The sequence below is a fragment of the Suricata suricatta genome, chromosome 9, assembly GCF_006229205.1.
Source record: "Suricata suricatta isolate VVHF042 chromosome 9, meerkat_22Aug2017_6uvM2_HiC, whole genome shotgun sequence".
Classification (NCBI taxonomy): domain Eukaryota; kingdom Metazoa; phylum Chordata; class Mammalia; order Carnivora; family Herpestidae; genus Suricata; species Suricata suricatta.
The window spans coordinates 46,420,068-46,426,700 of record NC_043708.1 but is presented as its reverse complement, the minus strand read 5'-3'; the positions used below and the strand labels follow the sequence as shown (position 1 = coordinate 46,426,700).

The window sequence follows — 6,633 nt, the reverse complement described above, 5'->3', positions numbered from 1 at the left end:
TGTCTGTTAGCCATCTGGATGTCTTCTTTGGAAAAGTGTCTATTCATGTCTTCTGTCCATTTCTTCACTGGATAATTTGTTTTTAGGGTGTTGAATTTGATAAGTTTTTTAAATAGATTTTTGGACACTAATCCTTTATCCAACATGTCATTTGCAAATATCTTCTCCCATTCCATTGGTTGCCTTATAGTTTTGCAGATTGTTTCCTTCACTATGCAGAAACTTTTTAAGTTGATGAAGTCCCTCTTAGTAGTTCATTTTTGCTAAATATTTTGAAATTTTGATAAAATTAATTTATATATTTTTCCCTTTATGGCTAACACTTTTTGTATCCTCTCTAAGAAATTTTTGCTCATTCCAAATTGAATACACATTCTCCTATGTCTTCTAGCAGCTTTATGATTCTAATGTATACTGTTAGGCCTATGATCCAATTCAAGCTATTGTTTATATATAGATTGATATAAGACTTGAGGTTTGAATTGTGTTTATTATCTTCTGTCTATCTATCTACCGACCTATTATTTTTGCATACAGTAGCCAGCTGTTTTAGCATAATTTATCCGACTTAGGTTTCTGTTAGGCTTTTTGGATCCATGGCTTAAAACAATTCTTCAAATTTGAAAAATTCACAGGCATCATCTCTCCAAATATTTCTTCCATCCCATTGCCTTTCTCCACTCTTCTGGGACTCTGGTAATATGTTATATTAGACCATATAATATTACCCCTCACATTCCAGACCCTCTATTCTGTTTTTTGTTTGTTTGCTTCCTTTCCCTTATTTTTCCACTTGGTGTTTTAGTTCAGATGACTACTTCTGCAAATTCACTGATTCTTTCTTCTACTATGTCCAGTCTGTTATCAAGCCCAATTAATAAACCTCTCTCATGTTTTTAGAAAGGGGGAGTGGGCCAGAGATAAAGAGAGAGAGAGAGAGAAAGAATTTAAAGCAGGCTCCAGGCTCTGAACTGCCAGCACAGAACCCGACATGGGGCTCATACCCACAAACTGCAAGATCATGATGTGAGCTGAAGTCAGATGCTTAACCGACTGACCCACCCAGGTGCCCCTGGAATAGCTTTTATTGAAATAACACTTGTACAAGTATCAGTTATAAACCACAGGAAAAATGTGCATTTAAAAAGTATTTGAAGGCACTGGAGAGCAACCAAAAACAAACACAGGTTATTCACCACCTCCTTCCGATCAGTCTCCAATTCAATCTACTATTTCATTTAAGTCTTAGCACCTGTCTTATCAAATATATTATTTATTTGAGTTTGTGTTATGTCTGTTTCTTCTAACAAAATATAACTCTCATGACAGCAGAGATACCCTTGTTTATTGCTGTATCCCAAATTCCTAAAAGTCACTGACAATGGTAGGTGTTCAATACTTGCTGAATAAATGAATTAAAGTTTGAGTGGTAATCAAAATTTATACACCAAAATCATCCAGAGGGCTTCTTAAAACAGATTTCTGGACCTCATCCCCAGAATTTCTGATGCATAAATCTGGAGTGACACTCAAGAATTTGCATTTTTAACAAGTTCACAGCAGATGGTCTAAAGACCGCACCTTGAAAGCTGGGCTGGTATTTTCTGAGTGTCAGCTATCTTTTCCTATGCTAGGACCATGAGGATTAAGAAGAAGTAAACACAGACCTCTGGCTCCCAATAGGCACATACTCTAGTTAAAAAAATAAAGAAACTTTATGTGTATGTGTGTGTGTACATACAAGCAAACACATGGGTACATAGAATAAAGTTAATGTATGTGAGATGTCAAACAGGCAGCATTATGTGGTAAGATCAATAAGATCTAAGAAGAGAAGGTACAATAAGAATAAATATCATGTGACATTTATTAGAAGTTTCCTATGTGCCTATAAAGGGTGTGGTATTTTACATGGAAAATATTAGTTAAGTGTCACAACAACCTTATACATATTATTTTTATCCCCCATTTAAAAAATGACAAAAATGAGGCTCAGAAAGATTAAGAAACTTCTTGAGAATTTGTAATGTTAGTTTGTGTATCTCGAAGCTCAAGCACTTAGCGAATCACTCTTCTGTCACCGTGGATGGGTTATGAGTTGAGAAGAATAGGAAGAATAGGATGTTAGGTAGAATTAGAAGAGGAGGAATTAGAAGAAACTAGCCTGTGGGGCAGAGCCAAAGCTTAATCCAGGGTTCCTGGGATTCTAGAACACCTGTTTATTCTCCTGCCACATCTTCATGCTTCTTCTGATAAGCTCTTATAAGAGTTGTTGGGTGTTTAGCAATGATTGCTGTTCAAAGAAGCACGTTTAACATTTTTTTAGTGAAGGCTGGGATGGTATGAGGTTAACAATGTGGTAAAAAAGAAAAAACAAATTAGTGTCTTGGAATATCAATTTAGAGTGATGAATATAAGAGTATATTGAGTAAACTAGTGTGAGGTGCCCAGTTAAGAGACTATTTCAATAGTTTAGACAGGAGGACACAGGGGACTGAAGTAAGGTTTTATAGTAAGAATAAAGGGAGATCTAAATATAAGAACTGATAGGTTTAGAAATGAAATACATCTGAGAAAGGAAAATATCCAAGCATTTGGAGGATTCAGTTCTGGACAATCAGGAGAGTGGCAGTCTCAGGAACAGAGAAAGGTTGAGGCATAGGTGCCTCATATTAGTGCCTTTATATTAGTCATCTGTCTCAGTCTAGACCAGTGGTTCTCAACTAGGGGTGACTTTGCCCCCCAGGGGCCCATTTGGCAACATCTGGAGGCATTTTTGGTTGTCACAGGTGGTGGGATGGAGGAATAGATATTCTACCGGCAGCTAGCCAATGGATGCCAGGGATGCTGCTGACATTCTACAATGCATAAGACACTCCACCTCTCAACAAGGAATTACCCAGCCCAAAATGACTCACTATTGACATAGTACTGAGATCGAGAAATTCTGCTCCAGACTGTAGGGACAAATTGTAAACCTGAGGCCCTCAGAAAAAGTCAGACAAGGTAAGAAGATGTATTTAGTTTGTTCTGTGGTGCTGTTGTTTTTAATTTAAATCAACATTTAAAAGCAAGAGAGTTCACATTAAAATGATCCAGAATGGCAGGCTTCTCTTGGAAGATCTGCCAACTCTTGCTCCAAATTTCACCTGGGTGATGCCTGACTGTAACTGACTAATTGCACCTTCCTCTCACAACTCCCATTTTCTCTCCTATTACTGAGACCAAACTCAGCCACCATTTATCTTTGCTTTGCACTATTATTTTCCTTATGGTACAACAGCACAATCGATCCTTATCATTTGCAGATTCTGCATTGGTAAATTTGCCTACTCCTAAAATTTATTTGTTACCTGAAAATCAATACTCACAGTGCTTTCATGGTCATTCATGGACATAGCAGTAGAAAATCTGAGCTGTCCAATACACACATCCTAGCTGAGGTACATGCTCCACCTTCTTGTGTCAACTCTCATACTGTAAACAACTATCCTCTTCAGATATATTTAGTGCCATATTTTTTTGCATTTCTGTGCTTCATTTGTGATTTTGCTATTCAAAATGACCCCCAAGGGCAGTGTTTAAATGCTGCCTGATGTGCAAGAAGTGCTAGAAAGTTGTGATGTGCCTTATGGAAAAAATGCATGTGTTAAATAAACTTTGTTCAGGCATGAGTTATAGTGCTGTTGGCCATGAGTTTAATGATAACAAATTAACAATATGTATTAAATAAGGAATAAATAGATAGAAAAACACATAAAACAGGGTTATATATTGATCAGTGGTCAAAAATGTGACTAGAACTTCACAGGAACCTAACCATAAATTTCCCCTAGGAGCAATGGTTCAATATTTGCTTCTTCAGTGTTCTTGGTGACTTTATACAATATAACTACCATGGATAATGGGAATAAATGGTATGACTTTTCCAAAAGTGCATAATCCAAAGGTAGACTAAGGGCCACATGTTACTTGAAAAATGGGACAATGTTTCTTTCTGAAGGTGAAGACTAATGTTGTCCTGGACTAAATATGAAAAACTTGCTTGTATCATCTGGTCCCTGTGGGCATCTGACTCACAATCTTAGGCTTTTTTGTTTTTGTTTTTGGTTGATATGGAAGATGTCTTGAACCAGGATAGAAAATGATGAGTCAGAGATTCAGACAACAAGAGCCATCATATGAGGTAGTGTAAATAATCTCAGGAAATGTAATACATTTACATTCTGGGGCTGCTGCAGAAGATGGAATAAGACTCATCCTGCCTAAGAAAGTGATGGCAAGTAGGTACCATCTTAGATGACAACTCTGATAGATTGGTATTGGTCTCCCAGTGAACTGTGTTAAGAATTCTGAGCTGCATTTGGGTTACATCTAGACTCACTGGGAAAAGTGCCATGATGGACAGTGGTGGTTGCCATGGGCCCAGAACAGAGGAGTGGCAAGGTGCTTTATATTTGCCAGCATTGGTCTCAGCAATGTGAGGAAGCGCCATGAAGGGACAGCATAGGGAGAAGAGAAGCAGACTGCATGGAAGGGATATTTCTCTTCTTCCCAGTATTGCTCTGGGCTGCCCTTGTCATGTGTGGTGAAAAGGCACACATGGCAGCATCAGGCAGGCCTAACCTTTGGGGGCAATATGCTGGGCCTTCAGGTGGTTCTGCAAATATCACCAATTCTTTCTGGAACACTTTAAGAAATTTGTTTTCTCTTCTTCATGGGGAGACTTAGCTCTCCTGAAATAGTAGTCATAATACTTTATCTTATTTTGTTACATGAGAAAAAATAATGAAGGAGGTAAAGCAATTAGGCCTATATGAAAAAACTGTTTGGTATGTTTGAGCCACATTCAGTTGCCCAGGGAAAGGTCCTTAATCTCTAAAATAGTGAACTGTTCTTTAAAATGTTCTATATTCTTGCCAGTTTTGGATGAATAGATCACACTCCTGTATCTAAATAAGGATTTAAAAAACCAAGACAGCTCACACAATATATAGAAGGAATTCAATTTTTAGTGAACATGGTACTTTAAAAAAGGACTCATAGATAAGAAACAAGGTTTTACTATTGAGATAATAGAAAGGAAAATGAAGCATTACCTCAGGAAACTTTAAAAAATTCATATTTAATATGAAATCAAAATTACTTTTCTGAGGTAATTGAGGTTTCAAAATTTATTTTTTTCTTACAGATTATTTGAATAGCTCTTACTTTCATTTAAGAAAGAATGGTTCACTTTTGAAAATGTACTTGCATTTGCACTTTATTTTTTTAAAAAAATAACTCTTCTCTGTAAATTGTTTTACAATATTTCTAAGTGAAGCTATGAAATAAGCCCCAAATCTGGTAAGGACCTGACAGAAAGCAATGTAGAGTGGAAGAGAAACTGTGTTGAGAAAAAATTTATGCAAGGAAACAGTGGGTAAATCTTTTCTAATTAGTACCTTTGGCTCACAAGGAAAAGTGGCTTATTTCAGAATTAAGGTTTGTTTTTGCTTTTGTTTTTTAGTACTTGTGGGTAAAAAAAAGAGTAAGAAAAAGGTAGACAACTCAGTGGAAAAGTGGGCAAATTACTTACACTCGACATGAAGAGGATATTCAAAGGACCAGAAGACATATGAAAATGTCCTCAATACATGGTATTGTGTGGTTACCACAACACTGTGGTACTATAATATATCCATGGGATAGTTAAAATGAAGACAATTAACAGCAAATGTTAGTGACAATGAGGGTCACCACTGGGGGAATGTACTACGGCATCACCATTTGGTAACACTGTTTGGCAACATGTACTAATGCTGAGCTTCTGCATACTCTATGACCCCGCAATTTCCCTCATAGAGATAAAACTGACAGAACTGCTTATACTTGTGCACCAAAAGACATGTACTATAATGTGTACAGCTGCACTACTTGTAATAGCCAAAATCTGGAAACTGCCCAAAAGACCATCTTGTAAAATATTCCTAAAACAAAATACTATGAAACAATGAGAATGATCTAAGTTTACATGCAACAACGTGAATGAATCCAACAAACACAAAGATGAGCCAAAGAAGCCATGTTATAGGGCATACTGAAAAATACAAAACCAGGCAAAATTAACATGCTGTTAGAAAGCAGGGTGCTTACTGGTTCCCCTTGGCAGGGATGGGTGGGCTGTTGGCTGAAAGGGAGGATGGGGAGGGCTTCCAGGGTGCTGATAATGTTGTTTCTAGATTTTTTGCTAATTACACTGGTGTAATCAGTTTGCAAAAATTCACTCAGCTATATGTTCATGATTTCTACACTAAAAAATTTCTGTACAATATCTTTTTTTCTTTTTGCAGCTGCAGGCTTAAATAATTTTAGAAAACTTTCAATTTGGCACTTCCTCTGGTCTGACATAAAGCAAAAGAACTAACAGTAAGTGGTGGTGTGCTGGGGCTGGCTTGGTCTGACTCTCTTCTCAAGTTCAAGGTCAGTGCCTTCATGTCAGAGTAGCTGGAAGTCAAACTTGGCAAATGCTGGAAATCAGGGATTTGCATATTTAATAGCACACCGCTGAATCACAGCAATGATAATGAAAACAAAAACCCAAATATCTATTTCTTCTGCATAAATAAAACTCACTTGAAATATAAAGAATTA

The 6,633-nt window shown here is 37.0% G+C and overlaps 1 protein-coding gene across 10 annotated transcripts in view; it reads right to left on the bottom strand.

The window, feature by feature from the left end:
- Positions 1–6,633, bottom strand: part of TRIM9 (tripartite motif containing 9) — a 99,685-nt gene that overhangs the window by 75,241 nt on the left and 17,811 nt on the right. The gene's annotated exons all lie outside the window — the stretch shown is intronic.